Below are 14,589 nucleotides of genomic sequence, written 5' to 3'. Positions count from 1 at the left end.
CACCCTCCTCTGTCCCAAACCTTCCCTCACCCTCCCCTGTCCCAGACTGACCCAGACCCCCCTCGCCGTCCCCTGTCCCTGACTGACGTCGAACCCCCTCACCCTACCCTGTCCCAGACTGACCCAGAACCCCCTCACCCTCCCCTGTCCCAGACTGACTCAGGCCTCGACTCACACTCCCCTGTCCCAGACCTTTCCTCACCCTGCCCTGTTCCAGACTGACTCAGAACCCCCCTCACCCTACCCTGTCCCAGACTGACTCAGAATCCCCTCACCCTCCCCTGTCCCAGACTGACTCAGACCTCCCATCACTCTCCCCTGTCCCAGACTGACTCAGAACTCGCTTACCCTCCACTGTCCCAGACTGACCCAGAACCCCCTCACCCTCCCCGTCCCAGACTGACTCAGAACTCCACTCACCCTCCACTGTCCCAGACTGACTCAGAACACCTCACCCACCCCTGTCCCAGACTGACCCAGACTTCCCCTCACCCTCCCCTGTCCCAGACTGACCCAGAATCCCCTCACCCTCCCCTGTACCAGACCTCCGCTCACCCTCCCCTGTCCCAGACTGACCCAGACCCCCTCACCCTCCCCTGTTTCTGACTTACCCAGACCTCCCCTCACCCTCCCCTGTCCCATACTGACCCAGAACCCGCTCACCCTCCCCTGTCACAGACCTCCCATCACCCTCCCCTGTCCCAGACTGACCCAGCACCTTCCTCACCCTCCCCTGTCCCAGACTGACCCAGACCTCCCCTCACCCTCCCCTGTCCCAGACTGCCCCAGAACCCCCTCACCCTCCCGTGTCCCAGACTGACCCAGAACACCTCACCCTCCCCTGTCCCAAGCTGACCCAGACCTCCCGCACCCTCCCCTGTCTCTGACTGACCTAGAACCCCCTCACCGTCTCCTGTCCCAGACTGACCCAGAACCCCCTCACCCTACCCTGTCCCAGGCTAACCCAGACCTCGCCTCACACTCCCCTGTCCCAGACTGACCCAGACCCCCCTCACCCTCCCCTGTCCCAGACTGACCTAGAACCCCCTCACGCTCCCAGGTCCCAGACTGACCCAGACACCCCTCACCCTCCCCTGTCCCAGAGTGATCAAGAACCCCCTCAGCCTCCCCTGTCCCAGACCGTCCAAGAATCCCCTCACCCTCTCCTGTACCAGACTGACCCAGAAGCCCGCTCCCACCCCTGTCCCAGGTTGACCCAGACCCCTCTCGCCCTCCCCTGTCCCTGACTGACCTAGAAACCCCTCACCCTCCCCTGTCCCAGACTGACCCAGAACCCCCTCACCCTCCCCTGTCCCAAACTGACGCAGACCTCCCCTCACCCTCACCTGTCCCAGACTGCCCAAGAACCCCCTCACCCTCTCCTGTCCCAGACTGACCCAGAAGCCCTCACCCTCCTCTATCCCAGGTTGACCCAGACGCCCCTCGCCCTCCCCTGTCCCTGACTGACCTAGAACCCCCTCACCCTACCCTGTCCCAGACTGACCCAGAACCCCCTCACCCTCCCCTGTCCCAGACTGACTCAGCCCTCCTCTCAAACTCCCCTGTCCCAGACCTTTCCTCACCCTGCCCTGTTCCAGACTGACTCAGAACACCCCACACCCTACCCTGTCCCAGACTGACTCAGAATCCCCTCACTCTCCCCTGACCCAGACTGACACAGAACACCTCACCCTCCCTTGTTCCAAACTAGCCCAGAACCCCCTGACCCTCCCTTGTCCCAGACTGACCAAGAACCCCCTCACCCTCCCCTCGCCCAGACTGACCCAGAATCCCCTCACCCTCCCCTATCCCAGACTGACCAGAACCCCTCACCCTCCCCTGTCCCAGACTGACTCAGAACCCCCTCACCCTCCCCTGACCCAGACTGACTCAGACCCCGCTCTCCCTCCACTGTCCCAGACTGACCCAGAACCCCCTCACCCTCCCCTGTACCAGACCTCCGTTCACCCTCTCCTGTCCCAGACTGAGCCAGAACCCGCTCAGCCTCCCCTGTCCCAGACCTCCCATCCACCCTCCACTGTCCCAGACTGACTCAGAACACCTCACCCTCCCCTGTCCCAGACTGACGCAGACTTCCCCTCATCCTCCCCTGTCCCAGAATGCTCCAGAACCCCCTTACCCTCCCGTGTCCCAGACTGTCCCAGAAGCCCTCACCCTCCCCTGTCCCAGGCTGACCCAGACCTCCCGCACCCTCCCCTGTCTCTGACTGACCTAGAACCCCCTCACCCTCTCCTGTCCCAGACTGAGCCAGAACCCCCTCACACTCCCCTGTCCCAGACTGACCCAGAACCACTCACACTCCCCTGTCCCAGGCAACCCAGACCCCCCTCACCCTCCCCTACCCCAGACTGACCCAGACCCCCCTCACCCTCCCCTGTCCTAGATTGACCTAGAACACCCTCACCCGCCCCTGTCCCAGACTGACCCAGACCTCCCCTCAACCTCCCCTGTCCCAGACTGACCCAGACCTCGCCTCACCCTCCCCTGTCCCAGACTGACCCAGACCCCCCTCACCCTCCCCTGTCCCCGACTGACCTAGAAAACCCTCACGCTCCCAGGTCCCAGACTGACCCAGACACCCCTCACCCTCCCCTGTCACAGACTGATCCAGAACCCCCTCACCCTCCCCTGTCCCAGACCGCCCAAGAACCCTCTCACCCTCCCCTGTACCAGACTGACCCAGAAGCCCTCTCCATCCGCTGTCCCAGGTTGACCCAGACACCCCTCACCCTCCCCTGTCCCAGACTGATCCAGAACCCCCTCACCCTCCACTGTCCCAGACCGCCCAAGAACCCCCTCACCCTCCCCTGTACCAGACTGACCCAGAAGCCCTCTCCATCCGCTGTCCCAGGTTGACCCAGACCCCCCTCGCTCTCCCCTGTCCCTGACTGCCCTAGAACCCCCTCACCCTCCCCTGTCCCAGACTGACCCAGAACCCCTCACCCTCCCCTGTCCCAGACTGACTCAGGCCTCCTCTCACCCTCCCCTGTCCCAGACCTTCCCTCACCCTGCCCTGTCCCAAACTGACTCAGAACCCCCCTCACTCTCCGCTGTTCCAGACTGACTCAGAATCCCCTCACCCTCCCCTGTCCCAGACTGACACAGACCTCCCCTCACCCACCCCTGTCCCAGACTAACCCAGAACCCCTCCCCCTCCCCTGTCCCAAACTAACCCAGAACCCCCTCACCCTCCCTGTCCCAGACTGACCTAGAACCCCCTACCACCCTCCCCTGTCCCAGATTGACCCAGAACTACACTCACCCTCCACTTTCCCAGACTGACTCAGAACACCTCACCCACCCCTGTCCCAGACTGACCCAGAACCCCCTCACCCTCCACTGTACCAGACCTCCGCACACCCTCCCCTGTCCCAGACTGATCCAGAACCCCCTCACCCTCCCCTGTCCCAGACTGCCCCAGAACCCCCTCACCCTCCCTTGTCCCAGACCTCCCCTCACCCTCCCCTGTCCCTGACTGACCCAGAACCCTCCTCACCCTTCCCTGTCCCAGACTGACGCAGACCTCCCCTCACCCTCCCCTGTCCCAGACTTCCCAAGAACCCCCTCACCCTCCCTCTCCCAGACTGACCCAGAAGTCCTCACTCTCCCCTATCCCAGGTTGACCCAGACCCCCCTCGCCCTCCCCTGTCCCTGCCTGTCCTGGAACCCCCTCACCCTAACCTGTCCCAGACTGACTCAGAATCCCCTCACCCTCCCCTGTCCCAGACTGACTCAGACCTCCCCTCACTCTCCACTGACCCAGACTGACCCAGAACACCTCACCCTCCCATGTCCCAAACTAACCCAGAACCCGGTCACCCTCCCCTGTCCCAGACTGACCTAGAACCCCCTCACACTCCCCTCTCCCAGACTGACCCAGAACCCCCTCACGCTCCCCTATCCCAGACTGACCAGAACCCCTCACCCTCTATTGTCCCAGATTGACCCAGAACCCCCTCACCCACCCCTGTCCCAGACTGACTCAGAACCCGCTCACCCTCCACTGTGCCAGACTGACCCAGAACCCCCTCACCCTCCCCGTCCCAGACTGACTTAAAACTCCACTCACCCTCCACTGTCCCAGATTGACTCATAACACCTCACCCTCCCCTGTCCCAGACTGACCCAGACTTCCACTCACCCTCCCCTGTCCCAGACTGACCCAGACCCCCTCACCCTCCCCTCTACCAGACCACCGCTCACCCTCCCCTGTCCCAGACTTACCCAGAACCCCCTCACCCTCCCCTGTCTCTGACTGACCCAAACCTGCCCTCACCCTCCCCTGTCCCAGACTGAACCAGAACCCGCTCACCCTCCCCTGTCCCAGACCTCCCAAGACCCACACCTGTCCCAGACTGACCCAGAACCTTCCTCACCCTCCCCTGTCCCAGACTGACCCAGACCTCCGCTCACCCTCCTTGTCCCAGACACCCTCACCCTCCCCTGTCCCAGGCTAACCCAGAACCCCCTCACCCTCCCCTGTCCCAGACTGACCCAGACCCCCCTCACCTTCCCCTGTCCCAGACTGACCCAGAACACCCTCACCCTCCCCTGTCCCAGACATCCCATCACCCTCCCCTGTCCCAGGCTGTCCCAGAACCTTCCTCACCCTCCCCTGTCCCAGACTGACCCAGACCTCCTCCCATCCTCCCCTGTCCCAGACTGCCCCTGAACCCACTGACCCTACCGTGTCCCAGACTGACCCAGAACCCCCTCACCCTCCTCTGTCCCAGGCTGACCCAGAACCCCCTCAACCTCCCCTGTCCCAGTTGGACCCAGAACCCCCTCACCCTTCCCTGTCCTAGACTGACCCAGACACCACTCACCCTCCCCTGTCCCAGACTGACCTAGAACCCCCTCACGCTCCCCGGTCCCAGACTGACCCAGACGCCCCTCACCCTCTCCTGTCCCAGACTGACCCAGAACCCCCACACCTTCCCATGTCCCAGACCTCCGCACGCCATCCCCTGTCCCAGACTGACCCAGAACCCCCTCACCCTCCCCTGTCTCTGACTGACCCAAACCTCCCCTCACCCTCCCCTGTCCCAGACTGAACCAGAAACCGCTCACCCTCCCCTGTCCCAGACCTCCCAAGACCCACCCCTGTCCCAGACAGACCCAGAACCTCCCACACCCTCCCCTGTCCCAGACTGACCCAGACCTCCCCTCACCTTCCTTGTCCCAGACCTCCCCTCACCCTCCCATGTCCCAAACTGACCCAGACCTCCCCTCATGCTCCCCTCTCCCAGACTGACCCAGAACACCCTCACCCTCCCCTGTCCCAGACTGACCCAGACCTCCTCCCATCCTCCCCTGTCCCAGACTGCCCCAGAACCCACTGACCCTACCGTGTCCCAGACTGACCCAGAACCCCCTCACCCTCGCCTGTCCCAGGCTGACCCATACCTCCCGCACTCTCCCCTATCCCTGACTGACCTAGAACCCCCTCACCCTCACCTGTCCCAGACGGACCCAGAACCCCCTCAACCTCCCCTGTCCCAGTTGGACCCAGAGCCCCCTCACCCTCCCCTGTCCTAGACTGACCCAGAACCCCTCACCCTCTCCTGTCCCATGCTAACCCAGAACCCATCACCCTCCCCTGTCCCAGACTGACCCAGACACCACTCACCCTCCCGTGTCCCAGACTGTCCCAGAATCCCTCACCCTCCCCTGTCCCAGGCTGACCCAGACCTCCCGCACCCTCCCCTGTCTCTGACTGACCTAGAACCCCCTCACCCTCTCCTGTCCCAGACTGAGCCAGAACCCCCTCACACTCCCCTGTCCCAGACTGACCCAGAACCACTCACACTCCCCTGTCCCAGGCTAACCCAGACCCCCCTCACCCTCCCCTACCCCAGACTGACCCAGACCCCCCTCACCCTCCCCTGTCCTAGATTGACCTAGAACACCCTCACCCGCCCCTGTCCCAGACTGACCCAGACCTCCCCTCAACCTCCCCTGTCCCAGACTGACCCAGACCTCGCCTCACCCTCCCCTGTCCCAGACTGACCCAGACCCCCCACACCCTCCCCTGTCCCCGACTGACCTAGAAACCCCTCACGCTCCCAGGTCCCAGACTGACCCAGACACCCCTCACCCTCCCCTGTCCCAGACTGATCCAGAACCCCCTCACCCTCCACTGTGCCAGACTGACCCAGAACCCCCTCACCCTCCCCGTCCCAGACTGACTTAAAACTCCACTCACCCTCCACTGTCCCAGATTGACTCATAACACCTCACCCTCCCCTGTCCCAGACTGACCCAGACTTCCCCTCACCCTCCCCTGTCCCAGACTGACCCAGACCCCCTCACCCTCCCCTCTACCAGACCACCGCTCACCCTCCCCTGTCCCAGACTGACCCAGAACCCCCTCACCCTCCCCTGTCTCTGACTGACCCAAACCTGCCCTCACCCTCCCCTGTCCCAGACTGAACCAGAACCCGCTCACCCTCCCCTGTCCCAGATCTCCCAAGACCCACCCCTGTCCCAGACTGACCCAAAACCTTCCTCACCCTCCCCTGTCCAAGACTGACCCAGACCTCCGCTCACCCTCCTTGTCCCAGATCCCCTCACCCTCCCCTGTCCCAGGCTAACCCAGAACCCCCTCACCCTCCCCTGTCCCAGACTGACCCAGACCCTCCTCACCTTCCCCTGTCCCAGACTGACCCAGAACACCCTCACCCTCCCCTGTCCCAGACATCCCATCACCCTCCCCTGTCCCAGGCTGTCCCAGAACCTTCCTCACCCTCCCCTGTCCCAGACTGACCCAGACCTCCTCCCATCCTCCCCTGTCCCAGACTGCCCCTGAACCCACTGACCCTACCGTGTCCCAGACTGACCCAGAACCCCCTCACCCTCCCCTGTCCCAGGCTGACCCATACCTTCCTCACTCTCCCCTATCCCTGACTGACCTAGAACCCCCTCACCCTCCCCTGTCCCAGACGGACCCAGAACCCCCTCAACCTCCCCTGTCCCAGTTGGACCCAGAACCCCCTCACCCTTCCCTGTCCCAGACTGACTCAGAATCCCCTCACCCTCCCCTGTCCCAGACTGACTCAGACCTCCCCTCACTCTCCACTGACCCAGACTGACCCAGAACACCTCACCCTCCCATGTCCCAAACTAACCCAGAACCCGGTCACCCTCCCCTGTCCCAGACTGACCTAGAACCCCCTCACACTCCCCTCTCCCAGACTGACCCAGAACCCCCTCACCCTCCCCTGTCCCAGGCTGACCCATACCTTCCTCACTCTCGCCTATCCCTGACTGACCTAGAACCCCCTCACCCTCCCCTGTCCCAGACGGACCCAGAACCCCCTCAACCTCCCCTGTCCCAGTTGGACCCAGAACCCCCTCACCCTCCCCTGTCCCAGACTGACCTAGAACCCCCTCACACTCCCCTCTCCCAGACTGACCCAGAACCCCCTCACGCTCCCCTATCCCAGACTGACCAGAACCCCTCACCCTCTACTGTCCCAGATTGACCCAGAACCCCCTCACCCTCCCCTGTCCCAGACTGACTCAGAACCCGCTCACCCACCACTGTGCCAGACTGACCCAGAACCCCCTCACCCTCCCCGTCCCAGACTGACTTAAAACTCCACTCACCCTCCACTGTCCCAGATTGACTCATAACACCTCACCCTCCCCTGTCCCAGACTGACACAGACTTCCCCTCACCCTCCCCTGTCCCAGACTGACCCAGACCCCCTCACCCTCCCCTCTACCAGACCACCGCTCACCCTCCCCTGTCCCAGACTGACCCAGAACCCCCTCACCCTCCCCTGTCTCTGACTGACCCAAACCTGCCCTCACCCTCCCCTGTCCCAGACTGAACCAGAACCCGCTCACCCTCCCCTGTCCCAGACCTCCCAAGACCCACCCCTGTCCCAGACTGACCCAGAACCTTCCTCACCCTCCCCTGTCCCAGACTGACCCAGACCTCCGCTCACCCTCCTTGTCCCAGACCCCCTCACCCTCCCCTGTCCCAGGCTAACCCAGAACCCCCTCACCCTCCCCTGTCCCAGACTGACCCAGACCCCCCTCACCTTCCCCTGTCCCAGACTGACCCAGAACACCCTCACCCTCCCCTGTCCCAGACCTCCTCCCATCCTCCCCTGTCCCAGACTGCCCCTGAACCCACTGACCCTACCGTGTCCCAGACTGACCCAGAACCCCCTCACCGTCCCCTGTCCCAGGCTGACCCATACCTTCCTCACTCTCCCCTATCCCTGACTGACCTAGAACCCCCTCACCCTCCCCTGTCCCAGACGGACCCAGAACCCCCTCACCCTCCCCTGTCCCAGACGGACCTAGAACCCCCTCAACCTCCCCTGTCCCAGTTGGACCCAGAACCGCCTCAACCTTCCCTGTCCTAGACTGACCCAGAACCCCTCACCCTCTCCTGTCCCATGCTAACCCACAACCCCCTCACCCTCCCCTGTCCCAGACTGACCCAGACACCACTCAACCTCCCCTGTCCCAGACTGACCTAGAACCCCCTCACGCTCCCCGGTCCCAGACTGACCCAGACGCCCCTCACCCTCTCCTGTACCAGACTGACCCAGAACCCCCACACCTTCCCATGTCCCAGACCTCCGCACGCCCTCCCCTGTCCCAGACTGACCCAGAACCCCCTCACCCTCCCCTGTCTCTGACTGACCCAAACCTCCCCTCACCCTCCCCTGTCCCAGACTGAACCAGAACCCGCTCACCCTCCCCTGTCCCAGACCTCCCAAGACCCACCCCTGTCCCAGACAGACCCAGAACCTCCCACACCCTCCCCTGTCCCAGACTGACCCAGACCTCCCCTCACCTTCCTTGTCCCAGACCCCCTCACCCTCCCCTGTCCCAGGCTAACCCAGAACCCCCTCACCCGCCCCTGTCCCAGACTGACCCAGACCTCCCCTCACCCTCCCCTGTCCCAAACTGACCCAGACCTCCCCTCATGCTCCCCTCTCCCAGACTGACCCAGAACCCCCTCACCCTCCCCTGTCCCAGACATCCCATCACCCTCCCCCGTCCCAGGCTGACCCAGAACCTTCCTCACCCTCCCCTGTCCCAGACTGACCCAGACCTCCTCCCATCCTCCCCTGTCCCAGACTGCCCCAGAACCCACTGACCCTACCGTGTCCCAGACTGACCCAGAACCCCCTCACCCTCCCCTGTCCCAGGCTGACCCATACCTCCCGCACTCTCCCCTATCCCTGACTGACCTAGAACCCCCTCACCCTCCCCTGTCCCAGACGGACCCAGAACCCCCTCAACCTCCCCTGTCCCAGTTGGACCCAGAGCCCCCTCACCCTCCCCTGTCCCAGACTGACCCAGACACCACTCACCCTCCCCTGTGCCAGACTGACCTAGAACCCCCTCACGCTCCCCGGTCCCAGACTGACCCAGACGCCCCTCACCCTCTCCTGTCCCAGACTGACCCAGAACCCCCACACCTTCCCATGTCCCAGACCTCCGCACGCCCTCCCCTGTCCCAGACTGATCCAGAACCCCCTCATCCTCCCCTGTCCCAGACTGACCCAGAACCCCTTCACCCTCCTATGTCCCAAACCTCCCCTCACACTCCCCTGTCCCAGACTGACCCAGAACTCTTCTCACCCTCCCCTGTCCCAGATTGACGCAGACCTCCCCTCACCCTCCCCTGTCCCAGACTGCCCAAGAACCCCCTCACCCTCCCTGTCCCAGACTGACCCAGAAGCCCTCACCCTCCCATATCCCAGGTTGACCCAGACACCCCTCGCCGTCCTCTGTCCCTGACTGACCCAGAACCCCCTCACCCTCCCCTGTCCCAGACTGACTCAGGTCTCCACTCACACTCCCCTGTCCCAGACCTTTCCTCACCCTGCCCTGTTCCAGAGTGACTCAGAACCCCCCTCACCATACCCTGTCCCAGACTGACTTAGAATCCCCTTACCCTCCCCTGTCCCAGACTGACTCAGACCTCCCATCACTCTCCCCTGACCCAGACTGACTCAGAACACCTCACGCTCCCCTGTCCCAAACTAACCCAGAACCCCCTCACCCTCCCCTGTCCCAGACTGTCCTAGAACCCCCTCACTCTATCCTCTCCCAGACTGACCCAGAACCCCCTCACCCTCCCCTATCCCAGACTGACCAGAACCCCTCACCATCCCCTTTCCCAGATTGACCCAGAACCCCCTCACCCTCCCCTGACCCAGACTGACTCAGAACCCGCTTACCCTCCACTGTCCCAGACTGACCCAGAACCCCCTCACACTCCCCGTCCCAGACTGACTCAGAACTCCACTCACCCTCCACTGTCCCAGAATGACTCAGAACACCTCACCCTCCCCTGTCCCAGACTGACCCATACTTCCCCTCATCCTCCCCTGTCCCAGACTGACCCAGAACCCCCTCACCCTCCCCTGTCTCTGACTGACCCAGACCTCCCCTCACCCTCCCCTGTCCCAGACTGACCAAGAACCCGCTCACCCTCCCCTGTCCCAGACCTCCCATCACCCTCCCCTGTCCCAGACTGACCCAGAACCTTCCTCACCCTCCCCTGTCCCAGACTGACCCAGACCTCCCCTCACCCTCCCCTGTCCCAGACTGCCCCAGAACCCCCTCACCCTCCCGTGTCCCAGACTGACCCAGAACACCTCACCCTCCCCTGTCCCAAGCTGACCCAGACCTCCCGCACCCTCCCCTGTCTCTGACTGACGTGGAACCCCCTCACCCTCCCCTGTCCCAGACTGACCTAGAACCCCCTCACGCTCCCAGGTCCCAGACTGACCCAGACACCCCTCACCCTCCCCTGTCCCAGACCGCCCATGAACCCCCTCACCCTCCCCTGTACCAGACTAACCCAGAAGCCCGCTCCCTCCCCTGTCCCAGTTTGACCCAGACCCCCCTCGCCCTCCCCTGTCCCTGACTGACCTAGAGCCCCCTCACCCTCCCCTGTCCCAGAGTGACCCAGAACCCCCTCACCCTCCCCTGTCCCAGACTGACTAAGGCCTCCTCTCACCCTCCCCTGTCCCAGACATTCCTTCACCCTGCCCTGTCCCAGACTGACTCAGAACCCCCCTCACGCTCCCCTGTCCCAGACTGACTCAGAATTCCCTCACCCTCCCCTGTCCCAAGCTGACTCAGATCTCCCCTCACCCTCCCCTGTCCCAGACTGACCCAGAACCCCTCACCCTCCCTGTCCCAGACTGACACAGAACCCCTCACCCTCCCCGTCCCAGACTGAATCAGAACTCCACTCCCCCTCCATTTCCCAGACTGACTCAGAACACCTCACCCACCCCTTTCCCAGACTGACCCAGAACCCCCTCACAGTCCCCTGTACCAGACCTCCGCTCACCCTTCCCTGTCCCAGACTGATCCAGAACACCCTCACCCTCCCCTGTCCCAGACTGACCCAGAAACCTCCTCACACTCCCCTGTCCCAGACTGACGCAGACCGCCCCTCACCCTCACCTGTGCCAGACTGCCCAAGAACCCCCTCACCCTCTCCTGTCCCAGACTGACCCAGAAGCCCTCACCCTCCTCTATCCCAGGTTGACCGAGACACCCCTCGCCCTCCCCTGTCCCTGACTGACCTAGAACCCCCTCACCCTACCCTGTCCCAGACTGACCCAGAACCCCCTCACCCTCCCCTGTCCCAGACTGACTCAGGCCTCCTCTCACACTCCCCTGTCCCAGACCTTTCCTCACCCTGCCCTGTTCCAGACTGACTCAGAACCCCCCTCACCCTACCCTGTCCCAGACTGACTCAGTATCCCCTCACCCTCCCCTGTCCCAGACTGACTCAGACCTCCCCTCACTCTCCCCTGACCCAGACTGACCCAGAACACCTCACCCTCCCTTGTCCCAAACTAGACCAGAACCTCCTCACCCTCCCCTGTCCCAGACTGACCTAGAACCCCCTCACCCTCCCCTCTCCCAGACTGACCCAGAACTCCCTCACCCTCCCCTATCCCAGACTGACCAGAACCCCTCACCCTCCCTTGTCCCAGACTGACTCAGAACCCCCTCACCCTCCCCTGTCCCAGACTGACTCAGAACCCGCTCACCCTCCACTGTCCCAGACTGACCGAGAACCCCCTCACCCTCCCCGTCCCAGGCTGACTCAGAACTCCACTCAACCTCCACTGTCCCAGACTGACTCAGAACACCGCACCCTCCCCTGTCCCAGACTGACACAGACTTCCCCTCACTCTCCCCTGTCCCAGACTGACCCAGAACCCCCTCACCCTCCCCTGTACCAGACCTCTGTTCACAATCTCCAGTCCCAGACTGACCCAGATCCCCCTCACCCGCCCTGTCTCTGACTGACCCAGACCTCCCCTGGCCCTCCCCTGTCCCAGACTGACCCAGAACCCGCTCACCCTCCCCTGTCCCAGACCTCCCATCCACCCTCCCCTGTCCCAGACTGACCCAGACCTCCCCTCACCCTCCCCTGTCCCAGACTGCTCCAGAACCCCCTCACCCTCCCGTGTCCCAGACTGACCCAGAAGCCCTCACCCTCCCCTGTCCCAGGCTAACCCAGAACCCCCTCACCCTCCCCTACCCCAGACTGACCCAGACCCCCCTCACCCTCCCCTGTCCTAGATTGACCTAGAACACCCTCGGCCGCCCCTGTCCCAGACTGACCCAGACCTCCCCTCAACCTCCCCTGTCCCAGACTGACCCAGACCTCGCCTCTTCCTCCCCTGTCCCAGACTGACCCAGACCCCCCTCACCCTCCCCTGTCCCAGACTGACCTAGAACCCCCTCACGCTCACAGGTCCCAGACCGCCCAAAAACCCTCTCACCCTCCCCTGTACCAGACTGACCCAGAAGCCCTCTCCCTCCCCTGTCCCAGGTTGACCCAGACCCCCCTCGCCCTCCCCTGTCCCTGACTGACCTAGAACACCCTCACCCGCCCCTGTCCCAGACTGACCCAGACCTCCCCTCAACCTCCCCTGTCCCAGACTGACCCAGACCTCGCCTCTTCCTCCCCTGTCCCAGACGGACCTAGACACACCTCACCCTCCCCTGTCCCAGACTGATCCAGAACCCCCTCACTCTCCCCTGTCCCAGACCGCCCAAAAACCCTCTCACCCTCCCCTGTACCAGACTGACCCAGAAGCCCTCTCCCTCCCCTGTCCCAGGTTGACCCAGACCCCCATCGCCCTCCCCTGTCCCTGACTGACCTAGAACCCCCTCACCCTCCCCTGTCCCAGACTGACCCAGAACCCCTCACCCTCCCCTGTCCCAGACTGAGTCAGGCCTCCTCTCACCCTCCCCTGTCCCAGACCTTCCCTCACCATGCCCTGTCCCAGACTGACTCAGAACCCCCCTCACTCTCCCCTGTTCCAGACTGACTCAGAATCCCCTCACCCTCCCCTGTCACAGACTGACTCAGACCTCCCCTCACCCTCCCCTGTCCCAGACTAACCCAGAACCCGTCACCCTCTGTCCCAAACTAACCCAGAACCCCCTCACCCTCCCTGACCCAGACTGACCTGGAACCTCCTACCACCCTCCCCTGTCCCAGATTGACCCAGAACCACCTCACCCTCCCCTGTCCCAGACTGACTCAGAACCCGCTCACCCTCCACTTTCCCAGATTGACTCAGAACACCTCACCCACCCCTGTCCCAGACTGACCCAGAACCCCCTCACCCTCCCCTGTACCAGACCTCCGCTCACCCTCCCATGCCCCAGACTGATCCAGAACCCCCTCACCCTCCCCTGTCCCAGACTGCCCCAGAACCCCATCACCCTCCCTTGTCCCAGACCTCCCCTCACCCTCCCCTGTCCCTGACTGACCCAGAACCCTCCTCACCCTTCCCTGTCCCAGACTGACGCAGACCTCCCCTCACCCTCCCCTGTCCCAGACTGCCCAAGGACCCCCTCAACCTCCCCAGTCCCAGACTGACCCCGAAGTCCTCACGCTCCCCTATCCCAGTTTGGCCCAGACCCCCCTTCGCCCTCCCCTGTCCCTGCCTGACCTGGAAACCCCCTCACCCTACCCTGTCCCAGACTGACTCAGAATCCCCTCACCCTCCCCTGTCACAGACTGACTCAGACCTCCCTTCACTCTCCCCTGACCCAGACTGACCCAGAAAACCTCACCCTCCCCTGTCACAAACTAACCCAGAACCCGGTCACCCTCCCCTGTCCCAGATTGACCCAGAACCCCCTCACCCTTCGCTGTCGCAGACTGACTCAGAACCCGCTCACCCTCCACTGTGCCAGACTAACCCAGAACCCCCTCACCCTCCCCGTCCCAGACTGACTTAAAACACCACTCACCGTCCACTGTCCCAGACTGACTCAGAAAACCTCACACTCCCCTGTCCCAGACTGACCCAGACTTCCCCTCACCCTCCCCTGTCCCAGACTGCCCAAGGACCCCCTCACCCTCCCCAGTCCCAGACTGACCCCGAAGTCCTCACGCTCCCCTATCCCAGTTTGGCCCAGACCCCCCTCGCCCTCCCCTGTCCCTGCCTGACCTGGAAACCCCTCACCCTACCCTGTCCCAGACTGACTCAGAATCCCCTCACCCTCCCCTGTCACAGACTGACCCAGACCTCCCCTCACTCTCCC

At 63.6% G+C, this 14,589-nt stretch overlaps 1 protein-coding gene across 1 annotated transcript in view; it reads left to right on the top strand.

The window, feature by feature from the left end:
* The window catches only part of LOC139257944 (zinc finger protein 850-like), a gene marked incomplete at its 5' end in the record, with an annotated part of 812,458 nt that overhangs the window by 182,072 nt on the left and 615,797 nt on the right, over positions 1-14,589 (top strand). The gene's annotated exons all lie outside the window — the stretch shown is intronic.

This window comes from Pristiophorus japonicus, unplaced genomic scaffold (assembly GCF_044704955.1).
Source record: "Pristiophorus japonicus isolate sPriJap1 unplaced genomic scaffold, sPriJap1.hap1 HAP1_SCAFFOLD_94, whole genome shotgun sequence".
Taxonomy (NCBI): domain Eukaryota; kingdom Metazoa; phylum Chordata; class Chondrichthyes; family Pristiophoridae; genus Pristiophorus; species Pristiophorus japonicus.
This window is presented reverse-complemented; position numbering and strand designations above follow the sequence as displayed.